General features: G+C 76.9%; 14 non-coding genes across 14 annotated transcripts; all 14 read right to left on the bottom strand.

Moving 5' to 3' along the window:
• Positions 1–312: 312 nt before the first annotated feature.
• On the bottom strand, positions 313–431 carry LOC149745785 (5S ribosomal RNA). Its single transcript, XR_016389130.1, has one exon. It is a non-coding gene; the product is annotated as a 5S ribosomal RNA (ribosomal RNA).
• A 932-nt stretch (positions 432–1,363) lies between these two features.
• Positions 1,364–1,482, bottom strand: LOC149745784 (5S ribosomal RNA). Its single transcript, XR_016389129.1, has one exon. It is a non-coding gene; the product is annotated as a 5S ribosomal RNA (ribosomal RNA).
• A 934-nt stretch (positions 1,483–2,416) lies between these two features.
• LOC149745783 (5S ribosomal RNA) lies at positions 2,417–2,535 on the bottom strand. The gene has a single exon (XR_016390225.1). It is a non-coding gene; the product is annotated as a 5S ribosomal RNA (ribosomal RNA).
• Positions 2,536–3,467: 932 nt separating this feature from the next.
• LOC149745782 (5S ribosomal RNA) lies at positions 3,468–3,586 on the bottom strand. The gene has a single exon (XR_016389708.1). It is a non-coding gene; the product is annotated as a 5S ribosomal RNA (ribosomal RNA).
• A 934-nt stretch (positions 3,587–4,520) lies between these two features.
• On the bottom strand, positions 4,521–4,639 carry LOC149745781 (5S ribosomal RNA). Its single transcript, XR_016390139.1, has one exon. It is a non-coding gene; the product is annotated as a 5S ribosomal RNA (ribosomal RNA).
• A 934-nt stretch (positions 4,640–5,573) lies between these two features.
• Positions 5,574–5,692, bottom strand: LOC149745780 (5S ribosomal RNA). Its single transcript, XR_016389945.1, has one exon. It is a non-coding gene; the product is annotated as a 5S ribosomal RNA (ribosomal RNA).
• Positions 5,693–6,626: 934 nt separating this feature from the next.
• LOC149745779 (5S ribosomal RNA) lies at positions 6,627–6,745 on the bottom strand. Its single transcript, XR_016390135.1, has one exon. It is a non-coding gene; the product is annotated as a 5S ribosomal RNA (ribosomal RNA).
• A 933-nt stretch (positions 6,746–7,678) lies between these two features.
• On the bottom strand, positions 7,679–7,797 carry LOC149745778 (5S ribosomal RNA). The gene has a single exon (XR_016390226.1). It is a non-coding gene; the product is annotated as a 5S ribosomal RNA (ribosomal RNA).
• A 933-nt stretch (positions 7,798–8,730) lies between these two features.
• Positions 8,731–8,849, bottom strand: LOC149745777 (5S ribosomal RNA). Its single transcript, XR_016389854.1, has one exon. It is a non-coding gene; the product is annotated as a 5S ribosomal RNA (ribosomal RNA).
• A 931-nt stretch (positions 8,850–9,780) lies between these two features.
• LOC149745776 (5S ribosomal RNA) lies at positions 9,781–9,899 on the bottom strand. The gene has a single exon (XR_016390215.1). It is a non-coding gene; the product is annotated as a 5S ribosomal RNA (ribosomal RNA).
• A 932-nt stretch (positions 9,900–10,831) lies between these two features.
• LOC149745775 (5S ribosomal RNA) lies at positions 10,832–10,950 on the bottom strand. The gene has a single exon (XR_016389750.1). It is a non-coding gene; the product is annotated as a 5S ribosomal RNA (ribosomal RNA).
• Positions 10,951–11,882: 932 nt separating this feature from the next.
• Positions 11,883–12,002, bottom strand: LOC149745774 (5S ribosomal RNA). Its single transcript, XR_016390325.1, has one exon. It is a non-coding gene; the product is annotated as a 5S ribosomal RNA (ribosomal RNA).
• Positions 12,003–12,934: 932 nt separating this feature from the next.
• Positions 12,935–13,053, bottom strand: LOC149745773 (5S ribosomal RNA). The gene has a single exon (XR_016389127.1). It is a non-coding gene; the product is annotated as a 5S ribosomal RNA (ribosomal RNA).
• Positions 13,054–13,986: 933 nt separating this feature from the next.
• Positions 13,987–14,105, bottom strand: LOC149745772 (5S ribosomal RNA). Its single transcript, XR_016389853.1, has one exon. It is a non-coding gene; the product is annotated as a 5S ribosomal RNA (ribosomal RNA).
• Between the last annotated feature and the right edge of the window lie 181 nt (positions 14,106–14,286).

The raw sequence follows: 14,286 nt of genomic DNA, 5'->3' as shown, positions 1-14,286 counted from the left end.
CGGGGCGGGGCGCCGGTGGGGGCGGCCAGGTGCAGGTCGACGGGCTCGCTGGCCGAAGGCACGGCAACCGGGCCCGCGGCGGAGCCTGGGTCCGGGCCAGGCACCCCGGGGGCGTCTGGGGTGCGGCTGCCTTCCAGGGCCGCCTTCTGGCCCCCTGGCGGGCCGGGCCGGCGGGGAGCGCCCCCTCCGGCGCGCGCGCCGTGGTGGGAGGGGACTGAGGAGGCGGGGCCTGCAGCGGGGCCCCGGCGCGGGCGGAGCCGGCGGCCACCGCCCGAGGGCGAGTTAAAGGAGAAGGCGGAGCGGGAGGCAAAAAGCCTACAGCACCCGGTATTCCCAGGCGGTCTCCCATCCAAGTACTAACCAGGCCCGACCCTGCTTAGCTTCCGAGATCAGACGAGATCGGGCGCGTTCAGGGTGGTATGGCCGTAGACGGGACGGGGACGGCGGGCTGCCTCTTGAGGCCCACTTTCGCTGGCGCTTGCGCCTCACAGCCAGCCTGGCGGTCAGCCCGCCCCGGCAGGACCCCGTCGCCCGCCCAGGCAGGGGGAACGGAGGTCTCGGGTACCGGGCGGTGGCGGAGGCGGAGGGTTTGGCCACCCCCTCCCAGCCGAGGGCGGGCGTGACCCAGCGAACCCTTCGGCGCTTGGCGCCCCGCCCAAGATCCGGCCCGTCGCTCACAGGGACGTGGCCCCGGAGGCTTCAGGGCCCGGGGCCCGCGGTCCCTTGGGCATCGCCCCTGCCCGCCCACGCGGCGCTAGGCGCCGCCCAGCCGCAGCCCGGGGCGGCCCTCCTGCCCGACAGCAGCTGGCCCGAAACCACTGGGAGCCACCATCGTGTCGCCACGGCCCCTCAGCCCCGGCGAGGCCACCCTTGCCCGCACACCACCCGCCGAGCTCAGGAGCCCGCCCCTGGCGGCCGGCAGGCCCGGGGAAGAGGCCCCTGCCCTCGATCCCGCTCCCGCACCCGGCCGCGGCGGCGACACGGCGGGGGGCGGGGCTTTTGCCGGAGGGAGCTGTGGAGGGACACACCCACCGGCACACAGGTGGCGGCCCCGGGGCGGGGCCCCGGAGGGGGCGGCCAGGTGCAGGTCGAGGGGCTCGCTGGCCGAAGGGACGGCAACCGGGCCCGCGGCGGAGCCTGGGTCCGGGCCAGGCACCCTGGGGGCGTCTGGGGTGCGGCTGCCTTCCAGGGCCGCCTTCTGGCCGCCTGGCGGGCCGGGCCGGCGGGGAGCGCCCCCTCCGGCGCGTGCGCCGTGGTGGGAGGGGCCTGAGGAGGAGGGGCCTGCAGCGGGGCCCCGGCGCGGGCGGAGCCGGCGGCCACCGCCCGCGGGCGAGTAAAGGAGAAGGCGGAGCGGGAGGCAAAAAGCCTACAGCACCCGGTATTCCCAGGCGGTCTCCCATCCAAGTACTAACCAGGCCCGACCCTGCTTAGCTTCCGAGATCAGACGAGATCGGGCGCGTTCAGGGTGGTATGGCCGTAGACGGGGGCGGGGACGGCGGGCTGCCTCTTGAGGCCCACTTTCGCTGGCGCTTGCGCCTCACCGCCAGCCTGGCGGTCAGCCCGCCCCGGCAGGACCACGTCGCCCGCCCAGGCAGGGGGAACGGAGGTCTCGGGTACCGGGCGGTGGCGGAGGCGGAGGGTTTGGCCACCCCCTCCCAGCCGAGGGCGGGCGTGACCCAGCGAACCCTTCCGCGCTTGGCGCCCCGCCCAAGATCCGGCCCGTCGCTCACATGGACGTGGCCCCGGAGGCTTCAGGGCCCGGAGCCCGCGGTCCCTTGGGCATCGCACCTGCCCGCCCACGCGGCGCTAGGCGCCGCCCAGCCGCAGCCCGGGCCGGCCCTCCTGCCCGACAGCAGCTGGCCCGAAGCCACTAGGAGCCACCATCGTGTCGCCACGGCCCCTCAGCCCCGGCGAGGCCACCCTTGCCCGCACACCACCCGCCGAGATCAGGAGCCCGCCCCTGGCGGCCGGCAGGCCCGGGGAAGCGGCCCCTGCCCTCGATCCCGCTCCCGCACCCGGCAGCGGCGGCGACACGGCGGGGGGCGGGGCTTTTGCCGGAGGGAGCTGTGGAGGGACACACCCACCGGCACACAGGTGGCGGCCCCGTGGCGGGGCGCCGGTGGGGGCGGCCAGGTGCAGGTCGACGGGCTCGCTGGCCGAAGGGACGGCAACCGGGCCCGCGGCGGAGCCTGGGTCCGGGCCAGGCACCCCGGGGGCGTCTGGGGTGCGGCTGCCTTCCAGGGCCGCCTTCTGGCCGCCAGGCGGGCCGGGCCGGCGGGGAGCGCACCCTCCGGCGCGCGCGCCGTGGTGGGAGGGGCCTGAGGAGGCGGGGCCTGCAGCGGGGCCCCGGCGCGGGCGGAGCCGGCGGCCACCGCCCGCGGGCGAGTTAAAGGAGAAGGCGGAGCGGGAGGCAAAATGCCTACAACACCCGGTATTCCCAGGCGGTCTCCCATCCAAGTACTAACCAGGCCCGACCCTGCTTAGCTTCCGAGATCAGACGAGATCGGGCGCGTTCAGGGTAGTATGGCCGTAGACGGGGGCGGGGACGGCGGGCTGCCTCTTGAGGCCCACTTTCGCTGGCGCTTGCGCCTCACCGCCAGCCTGGCGGTCAGCCCGCCCCGGCAGGACCCCGTCGCCCGCCCAGCCAGGGGGAACGGAGGTCTCGGGTACCGGGCGGTGGCGGAGGCGGAGGGTTTGGCCACCCCCTCCCAGCCGAGGGCGGCGTGACCCAGCGAACCCTTCGGCGCTTGGCGCCCCGCCAAGATCCCGCCCGTCGCTCACAGGGACGTGGCCCCGGAGGCTTCAGTGCCCGGGGCCCGCGGTCCCTTGGGCATCGCCCCTGCCCGCCCACGCGGCGCTAGGCGCCGCCCAGCCGCAGCCCGGGCCGGCCCTCCTGCCCGACAGCAGCTGGCCCGAAGCCACTGGGAGCCACCATCGTGTCGCCACGGCCCCTCAGCCCCGGCGAGGCCACCCTTGCCCGCACACCACCCGCCGAGCTCAGGAGCCCGCCCCTGGCGGCCGGCAGGCCCGGGGAAGCGGCCCCTGCCCTCGATCCCGCTCCCGCACCCGGCCGCGGCGGCGACACGGCGGGGGGCGGGGCTTTTGCCGGAGGGAGCTGTGGAGGGACACACCCACCGGCACACAGGTGGCGGCCCCGGGGCGGGGCGCCGGTGGGGGCGGCCAGGTGCAGGTCGAGGGGCTCGCTGGCGGAAGGCACGGCAATCGGGCCCGCGGCGGAGCCTGGGTCCGGGCCAGGCACCCCGGGGGCGTCTGGGGTGCGGCTGCCTTCCAGGGCCGCCTTCTGGCCGCCTGGCGGGCCGGGCTGGCGGGGAGCGCCCCCTCCGGCGCGCGCGCCGTGGTGGGAGGGGCCTGAGGAGGCGGGGCCTGCAGCGGGGCCCCGGCGCGGGCGGAGCCGGCGGCCACCGCCCGCGGGCGAGTTAAAGGAGAAGGCGGAGCGGGAGGCAAAAAGCCTACAGCACCCGGTATTCACAGGCGGTCTCCCATCCAAGTACTAACCAGGCCCGACCCTGCTTAGCTTCCGAGATCAGACGAGATCGGGCGCGTTCAGGGTGGTATGGCCGTAGACGGGGGCGGGGACGGCGGGCTGCCTCTTGAGGCCCACTTTCGCTGGCGCTTGCGCCTCACCGCCAGCCTGGCGGTCAGCCCGCCCCGGCAGGACCCCGTCGCCCGCCCAGGCAGGGGGAACGGAGGTCTCGGGTACCGGGCGGTGGCGGAGGCGGAGGGTTTGGCCACCCCCTCCCAGCCGAGGGCGGGCGTGACCCAGCGAACCCTTCGGCGCTAGGCGCCCCGCCCAAGATCCGGCCCGTCGCTCACAGGGACGTGGCCCCGGAGGCTTCAGGGCCCGGGGCCCGCGGTCCCTTGGGCATCGCCCCTGCCCGCCCACGCGGCGCTAGGCGCCGCCCAGCCGCAGCCCGGGCCGGCCCTCCTGCCCGACAGCAGCTGGCACGAAGCCACTGGGAGCCACCATCGTGTCGCCACGGCCCCTCAGCCCCGGCGAGGCCACCCTTGCCCGCACACCACCCGCCGAGCTCAGGAGCCCGCCCCTGGCGGCCGGCAGGCCCGGGGAAGCGGCCCCTGCCCTCGATCCCGCTCCCGCACCCGGCCGCGGCGGCGACACGGCGGGGGGCGGGGCTTTTGCCGGAGGGAGCTGTGGAGGGACACACCCACCGGCACACAGGTGGCGGCCCCGGGGCGGGGCGCCGGTGGGGGCGGCCAGGTGCAGGTCGAGGGGCTCGCTGGCCGAAGGGACGGCAACCGGGCCCGCGGTGGAGCCTGGGTCCGGGCCAGGCACCCCGGGGGCGTCTGGGGTGCGGCTGCCTTCCAGGGCCGCCTTCTGGCCGCCTGGCGGGCCGGGCCGGCGGGGAGCGCCCCCTCCGGCGCGCGCGCCGTGGTGGGAGGGGCCTGAGGAGGCGGGGCCTGCAGCGGGGCCCCGGCGCGGGCGGAGCCGGCGGCCACCGCCCGCGGGCGAGTTAAAGGAGAAGGCGGAGCGGGAGGCAAAAAGCCTACAGCACCCGGTATTCCCAGGCGGTCTCCCATCCAAGTACTAACCAGGCCCGACCCTGCTTAGCTTCCGAGATCAGACGAGATCGGGCGCGTCCAGGGTGGTATGGCCGTAGACGGGGGCGGGGACGGCGGGCTGCCTCTTGAGGCCCACTTTCGCTGGCGCTTGCGCCTCACCGCCAGCCTGGCGGTCAGCCCGCCCCAGCAGGACCCCGTCGCCCGCCCAGGCAGGGGGAACGGATGTCTCGGGTACCGGGCGGTGGCGGAGGCGGAGGGTTTGGCCACCCCCTCCCAGCCGAGGGCGGGCGTGACCCAGCGAACCCTTCGGCGCTAGGCGCCCCGCCCAAGATCCGGCCCGTCGCTCACAGGGACGTGGCCCCGGAGGCTTCAGGGCCCGGGGCCCGCGGTGCCTTGGGCATCGCCCCTGCCCGCCCACGCGGCGCTAGGCGCCGCCCAGCCGCAGCCCGGGCCGGCCCTCCTGCCCGACAGCAGCTGGCCCGAAGCCACTGGGAGCCACCATCGTGTCGCCATGGCCCCTCAGCCCCGGCGAGGCCACCCTTGCCCGCACACCACCCGCCGAGCTCAGGAGCCCGCCCCTGGCGGCCGGCAGGCCCGGGGAAGCGGCCCCTGCCCTCGATCCCGCTCCCGCACCCGGCAGCGGCGGCGACACGGCGGGGGGCGGGGCTTTTGCCGGAGGGAGCTGTGGAGGGACACACCCACCGGCACACAGGGGGCGGCCCCGGGGCGGGGCGCCGGTGGGGGCGGCCAGGTGCAGGTCGACGGGCTCGCTGGCCGAAGGGACGGCAACCGGGCCCGCGGCGGAGCCTGGGTCCGGGCCAGGCACCCCGGGGGCGTCTGGGGTGCGGCTGCCTTCCAGGGCCGCCTTCTGGCCGCCTGGCGGGCCGGGCTGGCGGGGAGCGCCCCCTCCGGCGCGCGCGCCGTGGTGGGAGGGGCCTGAGGAGGCGGGGCCTGCAGCGGGGCCCCGGCGCGGGCGGAGCCGGCGTCCACCGCCCGCGGGCGATTTAAAGGAGAAGGCGGAGCGGGAGGCAAAAATCCTACAGCACCCGGTATTCCCAGGCGGTCTCCCATCCAAGTACTAACCAGGCCCGACCCTGCTTAGCTTCCGAGATCAGACGAGATCGGGCGCGTTCAGGGTGGTATGGCCGTAGACGGGGGCGGGGACGGCGGGCTGCCTCTTGAGGCCCACTTTCGCTGGCGCTTGCGCCTCACCGCCAGCCTGGCGGTCAGCCCGCCCCGGCAGGACCCCGTCGCCCGCCCAGGCAGGGGGAACGGAGGTCTCGGGTACCGGGCGGTGGCGGAGGCGGAGGGTTTGGCCACCCCCTCCCAGCCGAGGGCGGGCGTGACCCAGCGAACCCTTCGGCGCTAGGCGCCCCGCCCAAGATCCGGCCCGTCGCTCACAGGGACGTGGCCCCGGAGGCTTCAGGGCCCGGGGCCCGCGGTCCCTTGGGCATCGCCCCTGCCCGCCCACGCGGCGCTAGGCGCCGCCCAGCCGCAGCCCGGGCCGGCCCTCCTGCCCGACAGCAGCTGGCACGAAGCCACTGGGAGCCACCATCGTGTCGCCACGGCCCCTCAGCCCCGGCGAGGCCACCCTTGCCCGCACACCACCCGCCGAGCTCAGGAGCCCGCCCCTGGCGGCCGGCAGGCCCGGGGAAGCGGCCCCTGCCCTCGATCCCGCTCCCGCACCCGGCAGCGGCGGCGACACGGCGGGGGGCGGGGCTTTTGCCGGAGGGAGCTGTGGAGGGACACACCCACCGGCACACAGGTGGCGGCCCCGGGGCGGGGCGCCGGTGGGGGCGGCCAGGTGCAGGTCGACGGGCTCGCTGGCCGAAGGGACGGCAACCGGGCCCGCGGCGGAGCCTGGGTCCGGGCCAGGCACCCCGGGGGCGTCTGGGGTGCGGCTGCCTTCCAGGGCCGCCTTCTTGCCGCCTGGCGGGCCGGGCCGGCGGGGAGCGCCCCCTCCGGCGCGCGTGCCGTGGTGGGAGGGGCCTGAGGAGGCGGGGCCTGCAGCGGGGCCCCGGCGCGGGCGGAGCCGGCGGCCACCGCCCGCGGGCGATTTAAAGGAGAAGGCGGAGCGGGAGGCAAAAAGGCTACAGCACCCGGTATTCCCAGGCGGTCTCCCATCCAAGTACTAACCAGGCCCGACCCTGCTTAGCTTCCGAGATCAGACGAGATCGGGCGCGTTCAGGGTAGTATGGCCGTAGACGGGGGCGGGGACGGCGGGCTGCCTCTTGAGGCCCACTTTCGCTGGCGCTTGCGCCTCACCGCCAGCCTGGCGGTCAGCCCGCCCCGGCAGGACCCCGTCGCCCGCCCAGGCAGGGGGAACGGAGGTCTCGGGTACCGGGCGGTGGCGGAGGCGGAGGGTTTGGCCACCCCCTCCCAGCCGAGGGCGGGCGTGACCCAGCGAACCCTTCGGCGCTTGGCGCCCCGCCAAGATCCCGCCCGTCGCTCACAGGGACGTGGCCCCGGAGGCTTCAGTGCCCGGGGCCCGCGGTCCCTTGGGCATCGCCCCTGCCCGCCCACGCGGCGCTAGGCGCCGCCCAGCCGCAACCCGGGCCGGCCCTCCTGCCCGACAGCAGCTGGCCCGAAGCCACTGGGAGCCACCATCGTGTCGCCACGGCCCCTCAGCCCCGGCGAGGCCACCCTTGCCCGCACACCACCCGCCGAGCTCAGGAGCCCGCCCCTGGCGGCCGGCAGGCCCGGGGAAGCGGCCCCTGCCCTCGATCCCGCTCCCGCACCTGGCAGCGGCGGCGACACGGCGGGGGGCGGGGCTTTTGCTGGAGGGAGCTGTGGAGGGACACAGCCACCGGCACACAGGTGGCGGCCCCGGGGCGGGGCGCCGGTGGGGGCGGCCAGGTGCAGGTCGACGGGCTCGCTGGCCGAAGGGACGGCAACCGGGCCCGCGGCGGAGCCTGGGTCCGGGCCAGGCACCCCGGGGGCGTCTGGGGTGCGGCTGCCTTCCAGGGCCGCCTTCTGGCCGCCTGGCGGGCCGGGCCGGCGGGGAGCGCCCCCTCCGGCGCGCGTGCCGTGGTGGGAGGGGCCTGAGGAGGCGGGGCCTGCAGCGGGGCCCCGGCGCGGGCGGAGCCGGCGGCCACCGCCCGCGGGCGAGTTAAAGGAGAAGGCGGAGCGGGAGGCAAAAAGCCTACAGCACCCGGTATTCCCAGGCGGTCTCCCATCCAAGTACTAACCAGGCCCGACCCTGCTTAGCTTCCAAGATCAGACGAGATCGGGCGCGTTCAGGGTAGTATGGCCGTAGACGGGGGCGGGGACGGCGGGCTGCCTCTTGAGGCCCACTTTCGCTGGCGCTTGCGCCTCACCGCCAGCCTGGCGGTCAGCCCGCCCCGGCAGGACCCCGTCGCCCGCCCAGGCAGGGGGAACGGAGGTCTCGGGTACCGGGCGGTGGCGGAGGCGGAGGGTTTGGCCACCCCCTCCCAGCCGAGGGCGGGCGTGACCCAGCGAACCCTTCGGCGCTTGGCGCCCCGCCAAGATCCCGCCCGTCGCTCACAGTGACGTGGCCCCGGAGGCTTCAGTGCCCGGGGCCCGCGGTCCCTTGGGCATCGCCCCTGCCCGCCCACGCGGCGCTAGGCGCCGCCCAGCCGCAACCCGGGCCGGCCCTCCTGCCCGACAGCAGCTGGCCCGAAGCCACTGGGAGCCACCATCGTGTCGCCACGGCCCCTCAGCCCCGGCGAGGCCACCCTTGCCCGCACACCACCTGCCGGGCTCAGGAGCCCGCCCCTGGCGGCCGGCAGGCCCGGGGAAGCAGCCCCTGCCCTCGATCCCGCTCCCGCACCCGGCCGCGGCGGCGACACGGCGGGGGGCGGGGCTTTTGCCGGAGGGAGCTGTGGAGGGACACACCCACCGGCACACAGGTGGCGGCCCCGGGGCGGGGCGCCGGTGGGGGCGGCCAGGTGCAGGTCGAGGGGCTCGCTGGCCGAAGGGACGGCAACCGGGCCCGCGGCGGAGCCTGGGTCCGGGCCAGGCACCCCGGGGGCGTCTGGGGTGCGGCTGCCTTCCAGGGCCGCCTTCTGGCCGCCTGGCGGGCCGGGCCGGCGGGGAGCGCCCCCTCCGGCGCGCGCGCCGTGGTGGGAGGGGCCTGAGGAGGCGGGGCCTGCAGCGGGGCCCCGGCGCCGGCGGAGCCGGCGGCCACCGCCCGCGGGCGAGTTAAAGGAGAAGGCGGAGCGGGAGGCAAAAAGCCTACAGCACCCGGTATTCCCAGGCGGTCTCCCATCCAAGTACTAACCAGGCCCGACCCTGCTTAGCTTCCGAGATCAGACGAGATCGGGCGCGTTCAGGGTAGTATGGCCGTAGACGGGGGCGGGGACGGCGGGCTGCCTCTTGAGGCCCACTTTCGCTGGCGCTTGCGCCTCACCGCCAGCCTGGCGGTCAGCCCACCCCGGCAGGACCCCGTCGCCCGCCCAGGCAGGGGGAACGGAGGTCTCGGGTACCGGGCGGTGGCGGAGGCGGAGGGTTTGGCCACCCCCTCCCAGCCGAGGGCGGGCGTGACCCAGCGAACACTTCGGCGCTTGGCGCCCCGCCAAGATCCCGCCCGTCGCTCACAGGGACGTGGCCCCGGAGGCTTCAGGGCCCGGGTCCCGCGGTCCCTTGGGCATCGCCCCTGCCCGCTCACGCGGCGCTAGGCGCCGCCCGGCCGCAGCCCGGGCCGGCCCTCCTGCCCGACAGCAGCTGGCCCGAAGCCACTGGGAGCCACCATCGTGTCGCCACGGCCCCTCAGCCCCGGCGAGGCCACCCTTGCCCGCACACCACCCGCCGAGCTCAGGAGCCCGCCCCTGGGGCCGGCAGGCCCGGGGAAGCGGCCCCTGCTCTCGATCCCGCTCCCGCACCGGGCCGCGGCGGCGACACGGCGGGGGCGGGGCTTTTGCCGGAGGGAGCTGTGGAGGGACACACCCACCGGCACACAGGTGGCGGCCCCGGGGCGGGGCGCCGGTGGGGGCGGCCAGGTGCAGGTCGACGGGCTCGCTGGCCGAAGGCACGGCAACCGGGCCCGCGGCGGAGCCTGGGTCCGGGCCAGGCACCCCGGGGGCGTCTGGGGTGCGGCTGCCTTCCAGGGCCGCCTTCTGGCCGCCTGGCGGGCCGGGCCGGCGGGGAGCGCCCCCTCCGGCGCGCGCGCCGTGGTGCGAGGGGCCTGAGGAGGCGGGGCCTGCAGCGGAGCCCCGGCGCGGGCGGAGCCGGCGGCCAGCGCCCGCGGGCGAGTTCAAGGAGAAGGCGGAGCGGGAGGCAAAACGCCTACAGCACCCGGTATTCCCAGGAGGTCTCCCATCCAAGTATTAACCAGGCCCGACCCTGCTTAGCTTCCGAGATCAGACGAGATCGGGCGCGTTCAGGGTGGTATGGCCGTAGACGGGACGGGGACGGCGGGCTGCCTCTTGAGGCCCACTTTCGCTGGCGCTTGCGACTCACCGCCAGCCTGGCGGTCAGCCCGCCCCGGCAGGACCCCGTCGCCCGCCCAGGCAGGGGGAACGGAGGTCTCGGGTACCGGGCGGTGGCGGAGGCGGAGGGTTTGGCCACCCCCTCCCAGCCGAGGGCGGGCGTGACCCAGCGAACCCTTCGGCGCTTGGCGCCCCGCCCAAGATCCGGCCCGTCGCTCACAGGGACGTGGCCCCGGAGGCTTCAGGGCCCGGGGCCCGCGGTCCCTTGGGCATCGCCCCTGCCCGACCACGCGGCGCTAGGCGCCGCCCGGCCGCATCCCGGGCCGGCCCTCCTGCCCGACAGCAGCTGGCCCGAAGCCACTGGGAGCCACCATCGTGTCGCCACGGCCCCACAGCCCCGGCGAGGCCACCCTTGCCCGCACACCACCCGCCGAGCTCAGGAGCCCGCCCCTGGCGGCCGGCAGGCCCGGGGAAGCGGCCCCTGCCCTCGATCCCGCTCCCGCACACGGCCGCGGCGGCGACACGGCGGGGGCTGGGCTTTTGCGAGAGGGAGCTGTGGAGGGACACACCCACCGGCACACAGGTGGCGGCCCCGGGGCGGGGCGCCGGTGGGGGCGGCCAGGTGCAGGTCGACGGGCTCGCTGGCCGAAGGCACGGCAACCGGGCCCGCGGCGGAGCCTGGGTCCGGGCCAGGCACCCCGGGGGCGTCTGGGGTGCGGCTGCCTTCCAGGGCCGCCTTCTGGCCCCCTGGCGGGCCGGGCCGGCGTGGAGCGCCCCCTCCGGCGCGCGCGCCGTGGTGGGAGGGGCCTGAGGAGGCGGGGCCTGCAGCGGGGCCCCGGCGCGGGCGGAGCCGGCGGCCACCGCCCGCGGGCGAGTTAAAGGAGAAGGCGGAGCGGGAGGCAAAAAGCCTACAGCACCCGGTATTCCCAGGCGGTCTCCCATCCAAGTACTAACCAGGCCCGACCCTGCTTAGCTTCCGAGATCAGACGAGATCGGGCGCGTTCAGGGTGGCATGGCCGTAGACGGGACGGGGACGGCGGGCTGCCTCTTGAGGCCCACTTTCGCTGGCGCTTGCGCCTCACCGCCAGCCTGGCGGTCAGCCCGCCCCGGCAGGACCCCGTCGCCCGCCCAGGCAGGGGGAACGGAGGTCTCGGGTACCAGGCGGTGGCGGAGGCGGAGGGTTTGGCCACCCCCTCCCAGCCGAGGGCGGGCGTGACCCAGCGAACCATTCGGCGCTTGGCGCCCCGCCCAAGATCCGGCCCGTCGCTCACAGGGACGTGGCCCCGGAGGCTTCAGGGCCCGGGGCCCGCGGTCCCTTGGGCATCGCCCCTGCCCGCCCACGCGGCGCTAGGCGCCGCCCAGCCGCAGCCCGGGGCGGCCCTCCTGCCCGACAGCAGCTGGCCCGAAACCACTGGGAGCCACCATCGTGTCGCCACGGCCCCTCAGCCCCGGCGAGGCCACCCTTGCCCGCACACCACCCGCCGAGCTCAGGAGCCCGCCCCTGGCGGCCGGCAGGCCCGGGGAAGAGGCCCCTGCCCTCGATCCCGCTCCCGCACCCGGCCGCGCCGGCGACACGGCGGGGGGCGGGGCTTTTGCCGGAGGGAGCTGTGGAGGGACACACCCACCGGCACACAGGTGGCGGCCCCGGGGCGGGGCGCCGGAGGGGGCGGCCAGGTGCAGGTCGAGGGGCTCGCTGGCCGAAGGGACGGCAACCGGGCCCACGGCGGAGCCTGGGTCCGGGCCAGGCACCCTGGGGGCGTCTGGGGTGCGGCTGCCTTCCAGGGCCGCCTTCTGGCCGCCTGGCGGGCCGGGCCGGCGGGGAGCGCCCCCTCCGGCGCGTGCGCCGTGGTGGGAGGGGCCTGAGGAGGAGGGGCCTGCAGCGGGGCCCCGGCGCGGGCGGAGCCGGCGGCCACCGCCCGCGGGCGAGTAAAGGAGAAGGCGGAGCGGGAGGCAAAAAGCCTACAGCACCCGGTATTCCCAGGCGGTCTCCCATCCAAGTACTAACCAGGCCCGACCCTGCTTAAGCTTCCGAGATCAGACGAGATCGGGCGCGTTCAGGGTGGTATGGCCGTAGACGGGGGCGGGGACGGCGGGCTGCCTCTTGAGGCCCACTTTCGCTGGCGCTTGCGCCTCACCGACAGCCTGGCGGTCAGCCCGCCCCGGCAGGACCCCGTCGCCCGCCCAGGCAGGGGGAACGGAGGTCTCGGGTACCGGGCGGTGGCGGAGGCGGAGGGTTTGGCCACCCCCTCCCAGCCGAGGGCGGGCGTGACCCAGCGAACCCTTCGGCGCTTGGCGCCCCGCCAAGATCCCGCCCGTCGCTCACAGGGACGTGGCCCCGGAGGCTTCAGGGCCCGGGGCCCACGGTCCCTTGGGCATCGCCCCTGCCCGCCCACGCGGCGCTAGGCGCCGCCCGGCCGCAGCCCGGGCCGGCCCTCCTGCCCGACAGCAGCTGGCCCGAAGCCACTGGGAGCCACCATCGTGTCGCCACGGCCCCTCAGCCCCGGCGAGGCCACCCTTGCCCGCACACCACCCGCCGAGCTCAGGAGCCCGCCCCTGGCGGCCGGCAGGCCCGGGGAAGCGGCCCCTGCCCTCGATCCCGCTCCCGCACCCGGCCGCGGCGGCGACACGGCGGGGGCGGGGCTTTTGCCGGAGGGAGCTGTGGAGGGACACACCCACCGGCACACAGGTGGCGGCCCCGGGGCGGGGCGCCGGTGGGGGCGGCCAAGTGCAGGTCGACGGGCTCGCTGGCCGAAGGCACGGCAACCGGGCCCGCGGCGGAGCCTGGGTCCGGGCCAGGCACCCCGGGGGCATCTGGGGTGCGGCTGCCTTCCAGGGCCGCCTTCTGGCCGCCTGGCGGGCCGGACCGGCGGGGAGCGCCCCCTCCGGCGCGCGCGCCGTGGTGCGAGGGGCCTGAGGAGGCGGGGCCTGCAGCGGAGCCCCGGCGCGGGCGGAGCCGGCGGCCACCGCCCGCGGGCGAGTTCAAGGAGAAGGCGGAGCGGGAGGCAAAAAGCCTACAGCACCCGGTATTCCCAGGCGGTCTCCCATCCAAGTACTAACCAGGCCCGACCCTGCTTAGCTTCCGAGATCAGACGAGATCGGGCGCGTTCAGGGTGGTATGGCCGTAGACGGGACGGGGACGGCGGGCTGCCTCTTGAGGCCCACTTTCGCTGGCGCTTGCGCCTCACCGCCAGCCTGGCGGTCAGCCCGCCCCGGCAGGACCCCGTCGCCCGCCCAGGCAGGGGGAACGGAGGTCTCGGGTACCGGGCGGTGGCGGAGGCGGAGGGTTTGGCCACCCCCTCCCAGCCGAGGGCGGGCGTGACCCAGCGAACCCTTCGGCGCTTGGCGCCCCGCCCAAGATCCGGCCCGTCGCTCACAGGGACGTGGCCCCGGAGGCTTCAGGGCCCGGGGCCCGCGGTCCCTTGGGCATCGCCCCTGTCCGCCCACGCGGCGCTAGGCGCCGCCCGGCCGCAGCCCGGGCCGGCCCTCCTGCCCGACAGCAGCTGGCCCGAAGCCACTGGGAGCCACCATCGTGTCGCCACGGCCCCTCAGCCCCGGCGAGGCCACCCTTGCCCGCACACCACCCGCCGGGCTCAGTAGCCCGCCCCTGGCGGACGGCAGGCCAGGGGAAGCGGCCCCTGCCCTCGATCCCGCTCCCGCACCCGGCCGCGGCGGCGACACGGCGGGGGGCGGGGCTTTTGCCGGAGGGAGCTGTGGAGGGACACAGCCACCGGCACACAGGTGGCGGCCCCGGGGCGGGGCGCCGGTGGGGGCGGCCAGGTGCAGGTCGACGGGCTCGCTGGCCGAAGGGACGGCAACCGGGCCCGCGGCGGAGCCTGGGTCCGGGCCAGGCACCCCGGTGGCGTCTGGGGTGCGGCTGCCTTCCAGGGCCGCCTTCTGGCCGCCTGGCGGGCCGGGCCGGCGGGGAGCGCCCCCTCCGGCGCGCGTGCCGTGGTGGGAGGGGCCTGAGGAGGCGGGGCCTGCAGCGGGGCCCCGGCGCGGGCGGAGCCGGCGGCCACCGCCCGCGGGCGAGTTAAAGGAGAAGGCGGAGCGGGAGGCAAAAAGCCTACAGCACCCGGTATTCCCAGGCGGTCTCCCATCCAAGTACTAACCAGGCCCGACCCTGCTTAGCTTCCGAGATCAGACGAGATCGGGCGCGTTCAGGGTAGTATGGCCGTAGACGGGGGCGGGGACGGCGGGCTGCCTCTTGAGGCCCACTTTGGCTGGCGCTTGCGCCTCACCGCCAGCCTGGCGGTCAGCCCGCCCCGGCAGGACCCCGTCGCCCGCCCAGGCAGGGGGAACGGAGGTCTCGGGTACCGGGCGGTGGCGGAGGCGGAGGGTTTGGCCACCCCCTCCCAGCCGA

This window comes from Delphinapterus leucas, chromosome 19, assembly GCF_059928025.1.
Source record: "Delphinapterus leucas isolate spDelLeu-1000000601 "Yukka" chromosome 19, BTC_Dleu_Yukka2, whole genome shotgun sequence".
Classification (NCBI taxonomy): Eukaryota; Metazoa; Chordata; class Mammalia; order Artiodactyla; family Monodontidae; genus Delphinapterus; species Delphinapterus leucas.
This window is presented reverse-complemented; position numbering and strand designations above follow the sequence as displayed.